Source organism: Ochotona curzoniae, unplaced genomic scaffold, assembly GCF_017591425.1.
Source record: "Ochotona curzoniae isolate NIBS_2020 unplaced genomic scaffold, NIBS_Ocur_1.0 contig_50, whole genome shotgun sequence".
In the NCBI taxonomy this organism is placed as follows: Eukaryota; Metazoa; Chordata; class Mammalia; order Lagomorpha; family Ochotonidae; genus Ochotona; species Ochotona curzoniae.
Genome location: NW_024466446.1, coordinates 6,122,101 through 6,138,008, shown reverse-complemented (window position 1 = coordinate 6,138,008; position 15,908 = coordinate 6,122,101).

The window sequence follows — 15,908 nt, the reverse complement described above, 5'->3', positions numbered from 1 at the left end:
AGAAAACACACACACACACACACACATTCATCATTCCCTAAGGCTTAGGCCTTCCTCCGTAGAATATACATACAGTAGAAAAGAAGATGATTCGGGGTAAGTCAGCTTTTTAAATTCCATCGAGTTTGGAATAAAGTACATTTTTTTCTCTTCAAAACCAGGCCAGTAGAGGGGAATCCTCATTGTAAAAACCAAGATGCTTCTCTCTGAAAAAGATTGAGACAGTGAAGAGTCAAGGGAGAGAATCAGCCTTCCGGATCTGAGGATGAAAAGAAAGGCAAGCGAGCCGGGAGCTACTGCAGCTGAACAAGGAGGACCCCCAGCTTCTCCCAGGGTTATGCCTCCCAGACCCCAAAACTCCCCAAGTCCTCCCAGTAACATCTGTAGGCAAAGAGGCAGGGCTCTGCCCTGGGGACAGAGCTGGACGGTGGGAGGGGTTGAAGAATCCCCCATCCCAGCACTTTAGCTGACTCCTGAACACACACCTTCCTAGGTAAACAACATTCATCTGGTAGCCAAGTCCATAGCCCTGCTGAAACTCTATGTCAGGGCTGGGTGCGATAGCCTAGTGGCTAAAGTCCTCACCTTACATGTGCCAGGATCCCATGTTAGCCCTAGTTCTAATCCTAACTGCTCCACTTCCCATCCAGCTCCCCGCTTGTGACCTGGGAAAGCAGTCAAGGATGGCCCAACGCCTTGGGACACTGCCCCCATGTGGAAGATCCAGAAGAAGCTCCTGGCTCCTGGTTTCAGACTGGCTCAGTTTCTGCCATTACAGCCACTTGGGGAGTGAGCCAGCAGACAGAGGATCTTTCTCTCTGTTTCTCCTCTCTCTGTAAATCTGACTTTCCAATAAAAAAAAAAAATCTTAAAAAAATAAACAAAAAAGAAACTCTACTTTAGAGCACTAGGGTTTAAACACAGTCAGCTAGCATGCATGATCTGCTTGCCATGGAGAATGCATCCTGAGTTCCAAGGAGCTCGCTTCAGCAAATGAAACACTGGAATTCTTCCATTCCAACGTGGGAATTGCTCAAGTTACACTGATGTCTTTCGGGAATGTTTGGTTCACAGGACAAGGAAAGATCGCGTGTCTTGTTTGCTGGAGAACATCCTCATGTTGCCCCTTGGTCACTCTGCAGATCAAAAAATATGTCCTCCTTTCCTCTGGGCCGGGTCTTTAAAGGACCCTGAGCCCACTGACTAGCAAATCCATCGATGGCTGTAAATCAATCAAAAGGTTTTGCATCTGGGCTGGAGCTGTAACACAGCAGGTGAAGCTGCCGCCTATGTCGCCGACATCCCATGTGGGCACCAGACTGAGTCTCGGCTGCTCCACCTCCAACCCAGCTCCCTGCTAGTGTGTCTGGGAAAGGTGCAGAGGGTGGCCCAAGTCCTTGGGCCCTGGTACCCACATGATACACCCAGAAGAAGCCCCTGGGTTCAGACCAGTCCAGCTCTGGCTTTTGCACTTGAGGAGTAAACCATTAAACGGGAGATCTCTCTTTGTCTTTCCCTAACTCTGCCCTTCAAATAACATAAAATCTTAAAGGAAAAAAGGTTTTGTGTCTCAGTTGCTTAGAAATGCAAAGGAATGGTCAAACTTGGAAGGAAGTTTAATTCTAGCTTCTCTGGGCTTTTTGGATCATGAAAGCTAATAGAGCACATCTGATGAAAGTACACTCGCTCCAAAGTTCAGAGAGTTAACGGAATCTATGTTCAGATTAAATGCATTGTAGCCACTGCTGCACCACTGAGTGTGCGCTTGAGAGAAAGTGACGCGTGCAAGCTCAGCGAATCTGAAAGTCCAGCTAGAGCAGAAAAGACGCCAGTGCTAAGTGAACGCTAGCTCCTTGTTCATCTGCAAGCTAGCCACCGAATCCTACGGATCATAAGGAGCAGAGCGAGGTCTTTTAGCAAAATAACAGTTCACTTGTAGTTTGTGGAAGTATTTCTGCACTGCAAATTTTTATTTTTCTGAAAACACACACATACCTACACACAACGCTTTGAACATAGCAAGAGGTTCAGCTGTCATAGTCCAGCAGGTTAAACCACCACTTGTGACACCAGCACCACCCAGTCAAGTGCTGGCTGCTCTACTTTCAAGCCAGCTACCAGCTAGCTACCTGTTAAAGGCCGTGGTTGACAGCACAAGTGCTTGGGCCACTGACACCCATCTGAGAGATGCACATGGAATTTCTGGCTCCTGACTTCCACCTGATCCACCCTGGCTGTTGCAGTCATTGGGAAAATGAACAAGCGAATGGAAAATTCTTCTTCCTTTTATTTCTGTCACTCTACCTTCCAAATAAATAAATATATATTTTTTAAAGTAGCAAGAACAGGCCTGGCACAGTATCCTAGGGGCTAAACTCCTTGCCTTGCATTTGCCAGGATCCTGTTTGTGAGCTGGTTCATGTCCCAGCTGCTCCACTTCCCATCCAGCTCCCTGCTTGTGGCCTGAGAAAGCAGCAGAGGATGGCCCAAAGCCTTGGGACCCTGCACCCACTTGGGAGACCCAGAAAATACTCCTTGCTCCTGGTCTCCGATTGGCTCAGCTTCGGCTGTTGTGGCCACTTGGGAAGTGAACCAGCAGATGGAAGATCTTCCTCTCTGTCTCTCCTTCTCTCTGTAGCTCTGCCTTTCCAATAAAAATAAATAAATCTTTTTTAAAAGTAGCAAGAATGAAATAAGCTGTTTCATATGGAGCTTTAGTAATGGGAAGTATTACTTGTAAAAGTCCTGAAAGTATTTAAAGATAATTCAGAAGTGTGAGAATAGTGACAAAATCCAGTGAAGTCCATTTGAGCACTTGCAACCTGCCAACCACATTACACATACCAGCTTCTTTATTGAAGTCCTTTGAAGAAAGAATATAGTCCCATTTTACAGAAGAACAAACTAAGGCAGGAACTTGCCCTCAAGTCTTACCAGCTTGCAAATGACAGCATATCTGAATTCAGGTCAGCCTGAGTCCAGCTCTGAGCTACGCTGTTGACTCCCAAAAAGTAGAAGTCCTGTTGCCACTGTCACATTTGCCACTATCAGCAAGGATCCAGGGACATCTTCATAGTTACAACCGTACAGAAAAATGCTTTCAAAGAATTTTTTCCCCTGTCTGCAGAAGAGCACTTTCTGGAGGAGGGCATTCTTGAACATTATTACCAGCTTTAAAAAAATCCTTAGTATTAGAATAATATACACTTATTGTACAATAGACTCTTCTAAGCAAGCATCTTCTAGAAGTTGAGTATGAGTAATATAGAGTCGTGTGCTAACCCCACCTCCAGCCTTGTACAGCTCAGCCAGCTCAACCAGCTGGCTCACGATCTTCCCTGGGGGCCGAGGCTGTGGCGGTGAGGGTGCTGAGTTCTCACTGTCTCCCTTGTCCCCCAGGATAGACGGTGAAGCTTTGCTGGGGGCACCCTTCTTCCTGGCAGATGAGCTATGTCCATCAGCTCCTGCAGGAGGGCCTTCAATATCCCCTTTCTAAAGATGGCCAGCGAGCATCTGAAACAAAGCCATTATTCTCCATGTCCCTTACGATGTACAATGTTAGGAAGGCGATTCGTCCTTAATCTGTCAGCTCCTCCCTTCTCATTGCCAGACAAGGCTCTGGGTGCTAAAGAATCTTGATGAACGAGCTTGCAGAGCTTCGACATTACTCTGGACGAGTGAATAGGAATAGACTGACTTTCCCATAGCAGCTGCTAGCCCCAGGATCCTGTTTAGCAAGGAGTCTGTATTTCCATCTCAACTTCAGCTGACTGGGTCGATTCGGCCAGAACCTGTCTTGAGGACTCTGCATCTTCCCTCTGCAACATCGCATTCCATAGGCCTAAAGAAAAGCAGAACTATTGTCTTGTTGCCAGGGCAACGAAGCAGATAGCTCTGAACCCAGTGGCTCATAACAAAATGCTCACTGTCTCCTGGCCGGGAGACAGAGGTTGTTCTAGCTGGAGGGGTAGATGTTAGAGTCCAAGTGGTTAGAACTGGAACATATTCGCCTACATCAGGGAATCGGATAACCCAACTCAGTCAGAACCGTTTAGGGAAAGCTTATATTTGAAAGCTACAAGACCAATAGCCAATATTCATACGCAACCCAAAGTCCAGAGGTTGAGATTAAAGAACTGGCACTCAAGAATTAGGCAAACTGGGATTCGATTTTTAACAGGGTTGGGGGCAAATGAAAAGATCCAAGAGGCACTGAGGTAAGAAGCCTCCGGGTGTTTTTGACTAAAGCGTGTCAACTATGAATCATAGAAAGAACATGTGGTCAGATTTCACAGCCTCAGAGTGAAGTGTGTAGCCTTCTACCTCTGGCCTCGTTCTTGGGTTAGTTGGGACGAATCCTGCTTTCAGTTCGAGCCCCAGCAGTGTGCATCTGTTGACCACATTGCAGAAACACTTCTTTCCGGGGACCGTGCAGCTACATCTTCCTGCTTTGGCCTCTGCCGGAACACACTGCAGAAGTTCCTCCTGCTCCGATAGCTTGCAGAGAACTCTCAGACAGCTCCCACATCCAAAGTAACTGCAGCATGGAACTTTAACTTTTTATTATCCTTATTCTTCTTTTTCTTGATCTTGGTAGACATCATTTTAACTGTTTATGAGCAGAACATTCTTGATTTTGGAATAGTAAGTTATCAAAAAAAAAAAAAAAGGTTAATGTCCAGGCTAAGACAACTAGATAGTTATTACAGTGGAAAATAATGTCTATTTCTGTTGTACAAATGCTTTTAAATACTACTGTGGCTGACTTTTAAAAGCTATCTTTTCGATTTTTGCTTCTTCATCCTCTCAATTTTCAAATAAGTAGTGGAGAGAAGCTCTTTTAAAACACGCTTCCGGTTACCTACATTTTCCAGTAACTATGAGCAAGGAGAGTGTGAGGGTCATTTTCTTTGTTTAGACTTCTTAGGAAAGAAGACATGAAACAAAGTTTGCGTTAATTCTTCATTGGAGATACAGTTCCAAGGAGGAGAGAGTGAAGAGAACGGGCACTCAAGGCAAGGAAGGAGAAGGTTATGTATTTAACTCAACTAGCCGTATCTTTAAAGAAACCCAACAAGTTTCTTGATAATGTGGGCTATTTTAGAGGATGTTTGGAATTATGCTTCTTGGAAGCTTTATAGGCCAAGCATGAATCTGTTAGCTTTTTTTCAGTTTCTTCCTTCCCATGAGTAAAATTGGTCGCTGGTGGCATTAACTACTCTATGTTGCTTCTGTCTTATAAGGACAAATTCATTCTGATTTTCCCTACTGATGGGGACTGGAGAAAAAAAAAAGATGCACTATACTGATTCTGCATGGCAAATGCTAGAAGATAAATGCTTCCAGCGCACGTTATGTGCCAGCTCTAACTGGGGCTATCACCAGCAGAGTATTTGGCGAGAGAAGGTGCTGATTGGTTCACTCTGTGAGTGGTCACATTGGCTGGGGAGGCTGAAAGCAAGCTCACCAACATCATCTGCCATCATCAGCTAAGCTTTGACAGAAGCAGAGAGGTGAGCTCACAGGGAACACAGTGGAACAGCCACCTGCCCCCACGCGACACGCAGGCATCTTCAAACATGGAAACACGGCTCGTTCTTCCCGAGGTGAGGTGGGGTATTCAGGTTCCATTCCTGGCTGAGAATGTGGGGGAGGTCAGCTTCTGGCACTTTCACTGGCCCTCTCTGAAAATAATGATCTTTAATTCACACTGTGCTGGAAATTCATATTGGGCACATTTGTTAAGATGCCCGCATCATATATTCGAATACTAAGGAAATAAGTATAGGACATGTTAAGGCTGACTCACCAGTCCTACTGTAAATTGAATGTGGATTAAAAGCCCATTTGGTATATGGCTACCATAACTCTCATTCTACTGGAGCGGGGGGCAGATGGTCGTTTTGGCTCTTCTAAGTTCGGTGCTGGCTCAGCTGGGTACCCCCCATTTCTCCTGGCACAGTTAGTGGTCCTGGTCAGCTCATCCTCTCTTACCTCATATCCTTACAGAACCATGTAGGTCAAAACACGCTAACTGCCACCCTAACTTTAATGCCCGTGATAAAAGCAACATCCATCTTACTCCTAAGAATAAACTCTGTCATTCTGAGTTTCCATCATCGTCCTCCACATCAGACAGTCTAATTCCATGGCCACATTTGCAAGCAAAAGCCAGAGGCAGGACCACCAAGCTGCCTAAGGAAATAGTGCTCATTTCTTTCCTGTTATTTCGAGGTAGCAATGGCCTCTGTCTCCTGCTCTGGGGAAGGCCGTTTATGCTGTCCTTCTCCCATTAAAAGAGAGTGCCTGATGCCCTGAGATGGCACTTGGGTTAGGCCTCCTAACCCTGCCCTGTGGCCTCTGAAGGTAAACATTTCAATCTGCGGGGGTGGGGGGAGACCAATGTGACCCTTATTCAGCTGCGGTTTGTAGGATAGCAGGGAACAGGCCCAGCTGTTTGGATCAAAACCAGTTAGGCCTGTTTTCCCTGGACCAGCAAACATCATGTACTCCAGTCAAGCGGAATGGCTTGCAATGACTCACTGCTGTCAGTCTCTCCTAACAAGATTTTAGGGTGGTTTTTGCTGGAATTTAATAAACGTTCTGGATGAATCCTATTGGACTTCGGGCTTCTGAAGCAAGTTCTCAGATACATTCATGCAAACACTCCTACTTCTCTGATTCAGATCTCCTTTGATCAACATAAAGCCAAGAAGCCTAGACAATTTATTTCACAAACTCCAGGCCATCGTCACATGCAAGCTTCAGGGGACCAACCTGAAAACGTGTTTACAGTGAAAAGTATTTTTTGGTTTTTTGCTTTGTTTTGATTTTTAGAACTAAAACTCTAGTCTATCGGTCCACTCCCCCAGCGGTGGAAGCACTCAGGGCTAGCTAGACTCCGCTGATGCCAGAGCCTGGAACTCTGCGGGTGTCAGAGGTACAAGAGTCTGGGCCGTCCTCTGCTGTTTTCCCAGGCACCTTAGCAGGGAGCTGCACGGGAAGTGAGCAACCCGGATTTGAACCAACACTCATGCGGAATGTTGGTGTTCAATTAGTGGGTTAAGTGGCTTTGCCACCATGTCAGACCCTGATAGTGTGTTTAGATCAACTCTAGGTATCAGAACACTGAATCCCCGAGGAAGAGAGAATATCCCATCCCAGTGAATTCCCCTCTATCAGGCCTTGTACTCTTTCCCCCAGGATGTCTGGCATAGCCATGAAGCTGCCACTAGGATGCCTGCATCCTATATGAGAATGTCTGGGTTTGAGTCCCCACTCTGCTCCTGAATCCAGCTCCCTGCTAGCCCATACTCTGGGAGGCAACAGGCTTTGGCTTATGAAGTTGGGTTCCTGACACCGATGTAGGAAATTTAGACTGAAGCGCCTGCTTTTGACCTGGTGGCCCCACCCAGGTTGTTAGAGCTTTTGGGAAGCGAACTAGCAGGTTCCTTTCTTTGTTTCTATCTCTCTGTCTTTTAAGTGAATGAAATGCATGCAACATGAAAAAAAATTCCACTCTTATTCAAGTTCCTTTACTTTCTGTTGGTATGTAACGGCCTGATTCTATCATCTGTATTTCCTCTGAACTCAGCCTTTCAAGCTGTGCTGAAACACAATCCTGGTTACTTACTGGACTGAAACAATCAGGTGTGATAGAGGAGGCTTTGGAGGGCAAATATCATCTCGTTCAGGTTGTCGCACAAGCTCTAGGCAATGGGCAGCTGTTCCTTGGCGGGGAGCAGGTGGAGTCCACAATGGCACAGAAGCATTCTGGGGAATCTTCAGCTTGGGATTTGTAGGTTTGTCTTTCAAACAACCTCATCTAAAGTCTTTTGTGCCCTCTTTACCGTGTGGACCCTGGCTTCATTCTTGTTTTGCTAAAAATTGATTTATGTATGAATTTGAAAGGCAGAGTTACAGAGACAGGCAAAGACAGAGAGGGAGAGAGAGCTTCTATCAGCTAGTTCACTCCCCAGATGGCAGCATGACCAGGGCTGAGTCCTACGTGGGTTCCGGGGCCCGACTACATGGCCATTCTTTGCTCATTTTCCAGCACAGTAACAGGGAGCCGGATGGGAAGTAGAGCGGCAGAGACACAAATTGGCACCCACAGGGGAGGCAGGCATTGCAGCCAAAGGCTTAATACATAATGCCCCTGGGCCCTGGCTTTAGTTTGGTTTCTTCTTTGGAGCTACAAATATAACTTTCTTTACCTCTATTATCGTTGTAGTTAGAATATGAATCTAATTTTCAATGCATTCTACTCTGAGGTCAGACCATCATTGAGTTTTCTGATGATCAGAGGATTCCTTAAGTTGGAATTAGGTACCATGGCCCAGTTACTCAAAGCAGTCACCCATGTCACAAACCTTGTCATTATCACTTTCTGTGATTGACATCCCAATGTGTTTTTTTGCCTTGCATTTCCTCCCAATTAACCACAGGCGCAAGCTTCATTGCATGTGATCTCACTGAAAAGGGGTTTTTATAGCCCAAATTGCCACCAAACAAAAATGTTTGAGGTTTTAAAATTAATTGATGCCAGGGCCTGGCGCAGCAGCCTAGCTGCTGAGGTCCTTGCCTTGCACACACCTGTATCCCATATGGGCTCCAATTCTAATCCTGGCAGCCCAGCTTCCCATCCAGCTCCCTTCCTGTGGCCTGGGAAAGCAGTCGAGGACAGCCCAAAGCCTTGGGACCCTGCATCTGCATGGGGGACCCCGGAGGAGGTTCCAGGCTTCTGGCTTTGGATCGGCACAGCACCGGCCATTAAGACCACTTGTACAGTGAATCATCGGATGGAAGATTTTCCTCTCTGTCTCTCCTCTCTACGTATCTGACTTTACAATAAAATCAAACAAATCTTTTAAAAAATGAATTGAATCTAATTATTTAACTACTTACATCACCTGAACTCAGTGGGAATTACCACATTGTTCTCTAAATTTACTCAGACAAAATGAGGTATATATCCGTGTTGTTAGAATGCAAATTCTCATCATTGCTGGTGCTTTTGTGGATATTGCAATAGGTTTTCCTCGTGCCTTATAGGTTTCCAAAGCACATGTATTTACCAGTACATAAGTAGGCGAGAGAAGGGCAGGTGGGGGATGATTTTGTCTGTTCTTTTTCACTCTCCATTCTAGAAAACACTAAATTGGGGCATACACATGTAGAAGTCTTTTCTTTCAGAAAACATCATAAGAACATTTTCAGTAGAATAATAATAACCAAAATGCCTTATCTGGATTTTTCAAAGAAAATGAAGATACTTAAAGTAGCTGCAATGTGTGGTTATGGTTGCCAAGCGTAAAAGAAATTACGTTGCAAATTCTTCTAACTTGAATTTTGAAAAGCAAATTGCGAATGCCTGTGAAATCTATTCCTTGCAGTGATCATAATATCATATTTTGAAACCCTAATGAAGGGTTTGGACTTTTCAAAGAGGGAGAATTTTTTTGGAGAACAGACTCAAAGTTGCCAGCTTGCAAAGGGGTACCCAGATTTGCAGACAAACCAAGGGGGCAACCACAAGGCTCTGGTCTTGGCTCCCCGCTGTGCATTATTTAAAAAGAAGAACCAAATGACAACAACAATCATCTTCCCAGTTTGGTTTTTCTTCGTTTTCTTCCTGCTCTTGAGACAAAAACTACCCAGGGTTCCTATCTGTTCCAATCACAGGAGGGAAGCCTCTCTCTTCTCACTAGGGATACTTAAAACCTTCTGAGTTTGAATGGTCGAGTTTCTTCTTCGGGCAAAGGATCTTAACTATGCAGTTTTGGAAGCAGCATTTTTGTCTATTTTAGAATTTAGTGTGAATCATTAAAAGGAAAAAAAAAAAACCTCTGAAAAAAATCCAGATTTCCTTTTAATTTGTGGCTTTTTCAGTTACTTATTTTCCAATGATTTTATTCCTACTCTAGGTCACTGAGTTGTCTGAATAGCCAACAAGTGCTTATAATTTATTCTATTATTAGTAATCTGAGGTTTTACCTGGATGAAGTAAATTTTAACTCTTCAATTAGTTCCAGGGGGTCTTATAAAAATGTTTTATTAATTCGTTCTTTTATTTATCTATTTATTTCAGATTTTATTTATTTTTAGTGGAAAGATTTACAGAGAGGAGAGACAGAGAGGAAGATCTTCCATTTGATGGTTCACTCTCCAAGTGACCACAATGGTCAGAACTGAGCTGATCTGAAGCCAGGAACCAGGAGCTTCATCCAGGTCTGCACACAGGTGCAGGCTCCCAAGGCTTTGGGCCATCCTTTATTGCTTTTCCAGGCCACAGAGAGCTGATGGGAAGTGGAGCAGCTGGGACACAAACTGGTACCCATATGGGATCCTGACACTTCCAGTGGGAGGATTAAGCCAATTGAGCCATTTTGCCGTAACCTCATCTTCATTTCATTTAAAATTGCACCCGTCAGGCTACAGGTTGGGTACTATACTTCTGAAAAATGAGGGAAATTCTTGAGATGATTACAATGAGAAAATTTAAAAGCATAGCACTCAGAGGTCTGGGTCCAAGGGAAAATAATGAGATTTTCCAAAGGTTAGCCTTGGGTGAGCACCGCAGTTCCTGGATGTATTCTAACCTTCCCCACCCCCTTCAAGATTCATTCTGCCAGACAGAATCCCGTGTTCACCCCCCACACTGAGATTCTATACCCTGTCACTTTGGAAACATCCTGTTTCCTAAGGTAAGAGTTACATGCTTTTTGAAAATTAAGTTATCAGGTACATTTTCAGATACTGGAGAAAATTACTTTAGATACTTAAGACACGTACTGATTTCAATCATATTTTAAACAGGGTTTTGGATTCTACCTCCACCTAGGGGCAGTTCATCTGAGGTTGAACATTCATAGTTATGGCTAGAATAGTTCATGCGAGTTTTATCACAGTAGTTCAGAAGCTGGAATTCAACCTCTTCATGAAACTGTCTCCCTCTGGTGGATCCAGTACAAAGCCATACATCACTCACACACACAGTGCCCATGTGTTTGTACCTGCATATACATTTACCAGCGTGTCTGTATTCAGCACACACACTTTCCAACACGCAAACACATCAGAGCTTCCTAAAGATGGAACAACCAACCTCTCACTGATATTCTCAACTGCACAACTTGCACAGGCTCATAATTTACTGTGGGTTTTCTTCCTAATGGGCCTCTGGAAAAGGAGGAAGAGCAACAGAAAAGACTTTCTTTTCAATTTGGCTGTATAGACCAACCCTGAGGTCAGCAGTAATATTTATGTTTTCACTTTTACATCAACGGATAGGAACTTAAAATTCGCTTTTTCTAAGAACAAATACATAATTATGTGTGAGTACAGACATGTAATATTCAATGAATTGAACAAATTGAAGTGTGTAATTCTGTAACTTTTTGCTTATATAAACCCTCTGAGGACCACTATCCAGTTACCATATCAAGCACTGCCATCACCCAGAGGTTCCCTTCTGTCCTTCCCAGTCAATACTGTCTATTACCCTACTCCCTACTGTTTTTAATTGTCTACACTATGAATCAAGTTTACACCTTCTTGACTCTATTATAGCTAATAACACAGTATGTGGTTTCTGTGTGTGTCACGTCTTGGTTCATTCGATGTCATGATTTACAGATTCATTCATGTTGTGACATATGAGAGTAGTTGACTTTTTGGTTTTTTTGCCTGTGATGTCATATCCCCTTCTGTGACCATGCTGAAAGATACTCATCTAGTCTCTTACAGACGTTTAGGTGGTTTCCAGTTTGGAACTGTTACAACTAAACTACTATCATCACTCTTTTGCATGATTTGTTGGATGTATGCACAAATTACTATTGCTCGCAAGTGAAATTGTTCCTAATGCAGGTATATAGAAACTTCCCAGAAGGTTTTCAGCTTGGCAGAAGAAATTTATACACCTATAAACAATATATGGATGTCGCAGATGCTCTCTAGTATTGCTAACACTCAATATTATCACCTCTTAAATCATGATAGTGGGATGTATATTTCCCTGACAAATAGTGATATGTAGGAGTTTTTCAAAAGCATATGCTAGTTTAACATCCTCTTTTTGTGCCTATTTTTAATTAGGTTGTTATTCATGCGTAGTTTTTTAATGATTTATTTTATTTTTATTGGAAAGGCAGATATACAGAGAGGAGGAAAGACAGAGAGGAAGATCTTCAATCCAATGATTCACTCCCCAAGTGGCCACAATGGCCAGTGCTGAGCTGATTCAAAGCCAGAAACCCTGAGCTTCTTCCAGACCTCCCACACGGGTGCAGGGTCCCAAGGCTTTGGGCCATCCTCGACTGTTTTTCCAGGCCACAAGCAAGGAAGTGGATGGGAAGTGGGGCTGCCAGGATTAGAACTGGCACCCATATGGGATCCCGGGGTGTTCAAGGCGAGGACTTTAACTGCTACACTATTACGCCGGCCCGCCATGATATATTTTGAGTGGTCATCCAAGAAAAGATATAATTTTGCCTTGGCTAGAATTACATAAAATGATGAGTTAGGTTGACGTAAGTTAAAGTTGGACAGCATTAGCTGGTCATCAGCATCAAAAAATTTCAGCCTGAACCAGCAAATTCATAAAGCATATTTACAATAACAATAGTCTATAGTAGACAGAGGATGAAGCATTATGTTAAGCAGGGCCAAGCTTGCTACAAAAGCTGTATAAAGACTTTCAATAGATAATCCTTTACACTTAAGGCAAGTCAGAGATGGTACTTTACTAATTTTTAAAATTTTCTATTTACTTATTTTATCGGAAAGGCAGAGATTGAGAGAGAGAGAATCTTCCATTTGTTGATTCATTCCCCAAATGACTGCAACAATTGGGCCAGGCCAGACTGAAGCCAGATCTCATGACCTCCATCTGTGTCTCCCATACAGGTGGCAGGGATCCGGGGACTTGACCGTCATCTGCTGTTTCCCGGGGTATGCCTTGGCAGAAAGCTAAAAGCAGAGCAAGGATTCAAACCCAGGTCCTCCACTATGAAATGTGTCCCAAGCTACAGCTTAATTGCTGTGTAAAATGCCTGTCCAGGTGTTTTAGATTAATAATAAAATATTCCATAATTACTTTCTTCCCCATATCCATATTCTCGTCATGAGGAAGAGTCGGTTTTCCCTCTCTTTGAACTTGGGATGGCCTTGTGTCTGGCTCTGGCTAGTAAGATCTGTGGAAGGGACCCTGCAACAGTTCTCAGACCTTACTGTCTTCATTGCTTCTGTGGCAGAATATTGTTCCCGTTTTAGACACAGAAACCAAGGTTCAGACAACAAAACCTTGCCTTATGCTAGTTTTGGTAATTGACAGATCCCAGATTCGAATTCTGCTCTTCTTCAGGACATGGAATTGTTCCACTGTTAAATCTGTTAAATCTGGAATAAACTAAGTGGACATAGACTAGCTTTATGCCATGTCTTGTTCATGCAAATCAGCACTTGCTTTCAAGTGGAAGATGTGAGGGGCAGGGAGCCTGTCAGCAGGGAGAAGACGAAGGAACGTAATAATAGGGTAGCGAAGAGCTATGACCCATGTCAGCTCTTAGAAAACATAAGATAGGGCCCGGTGTGATAGCTTAGTGGCCAAAGTCCTCGCCTTGAACACGTGGGGATCCCATATAGGCATCGGTTCTAATCCCAGCAGCCCCACTTCCTATCCAGCTCCCTGCTTGTGGCCTGAGAGAACAGTCCTGGATGGCCCAGAGCCTTGGGATCCTGCACCCATGTGGGAGACCTGGAGGAAGATCCTGGCTCCTGGCTTTGGACTGGCTCAGCTCCAGCCACGGCAGCCACTTGGGGAGTGAATCATCAGATGGAAGATCCTCCTCTTTGTATATTTGATATTGCAATAAAAATAAATCTTAAAAAAAAAGATAGTTCAAGTTCTTTGGAGTGTCATAAATAACATCTGTAGTATATTTGTTTTTATTTTCTCTTTTATTATAAAAATACCGTTGATGATTTTGAGCAAGAATGAGAAGGGTTAAACTTCAGGTGTGATGATTTTATGGGTTTCATCTTGAAAGAATACAATATTATTAACTCCAATAATTTTATGAAACCAGACATTAAATAGAAAAATATTTGTTATGTTTTAAATTGTCTTTCAATACTACCATGAATATTATCTGTTTATCCCTTCTTATACCAGATGATTTTAGGGAACAACAAAATTAAAAATAACTTGAAAGGTGTCTGTGGGAGTCAATTTAGTGATGGGTGTCAAGACTCCACAACTTCTGGTAGTCATATCTCTATATAACTCCTTTCCCTGGACTGCTGCCTTGGCCCTGGTGACCAGGCTATTAACAAATGGCAAAAGTAATGGGATGTCACTTCCATAATTAGGTTACAAAAGCCTACGGTTTCTAATGTTTTAGACTCTTCTCTGTGTGGTCCTCTCAGCTTGCCCACTCTGATGTGCGCTGCCATGTTGGAAAGACCCAGATGGCAAGAAACTGAGGGTGGCCTCCAGTTAACAGCCAGTTGAGAAACTCTACTTGCCATCCAAGAGCCTGCAAGGAACCTAGTCCTGCCAACAACCACATGTGCAGGAGGAACTTTTCCCCACAGGCTGTGACCGCAGCCCTGCTCTGGGAGAGGTCCTGAAACTAACACAGTAAATAATGCATGTTTATAAAATGCTTACTTCTTAACCAAAGTAGTGAATACAAATTCATTATATTGCATTTTTTTAAATAAAAGAGTATATTTGTAAGGCAAACTGACAATTTATCCTTTGCTCGTTGACTCTCCAAATGGTTGCAGCAGTGGGGGCTGGGCCAGGCAAAGCTGGGAGCCAGGAACTCCATCCTACTCTCACATGTGTGGGGCAAGGAGTTGAGTGCTTGGACCAGTATCTGCTGCCTCCCAGGCACATTAGCAGGTAGCTGGATTAGAAGTGAAGTAGCTGGAACACAAACTGGCACTCTGATGTGGGATGCAGGCATGCTCAAATGGCTGTGTCACAATTTCTGCTCCCATGAAACAGATTTTTTAAAAAGTTTTTGTTGAATGGTAACTGGGAAAACATGGGGGTCTTTTCATTAAGAGTTATTGGGTATTTTACCATCCTGAATCCTTATTCTGTTCTACTCAATCACGGGTTCAGAATCACAGGATTTGCCCTAGGATGTTGACGACCTTCAGTGGCAGAGCCGATTCAGGTTGCTCTTTCCATTTTACGGATCACAGTTCAGGTGGGAGAGGGGAGCGTTATCTTCCCTCCAAGTGTCATTGCAGAGCAACTGCATTATTCAGAAGTGCTCTGCCAGAAGACTCTGAGATGTACATATAGTGGAGTTCCAGGAGCTACTCAGGATCATATTGCAACTTAGAAAGGAAAGAAAATAAATACCAACAAGAGGGGCATGGCAGTTCCTGCCCGCATTCTCTGAAATACATTTTGGCTGAAGACCTAAAACCCTTGCCTATCTGCTGAGCAGTTCAGGGTCACTAATTTTGGCATGCAGAATACACTTTGGACAATATTTAGATATGGTTGAATTTTGTGTATAATTCACTTATACTGGTCAATGGAAAATGGGGGAAAAAAAGTACCGCTGTAAGTGGCAGTACAGTGGGCATCAAGATTGAATTAAGTTAGCAAAAGCAAGAGTCAGTCGCCTCATATTCATTGGATTTAATATGACCTGCTCAGTGTTCAATAGCAGAGGGAAAAGAATCGTAATACACATGAGAAATAACTCACATAAACTCAATTCCTGCTCAAAATCCTCATTACCATGATAATATAAGAATTCTTAATGTATCAAATGCAAAAGAACATGAGCGGAGAGGAGAGTAGAAGAGAGATACTAATCTTTGAAAGGTATAGTGAGAGAAAGAGGTAAGAAAACAGGAGTAAAGAGACAAAAGGAATG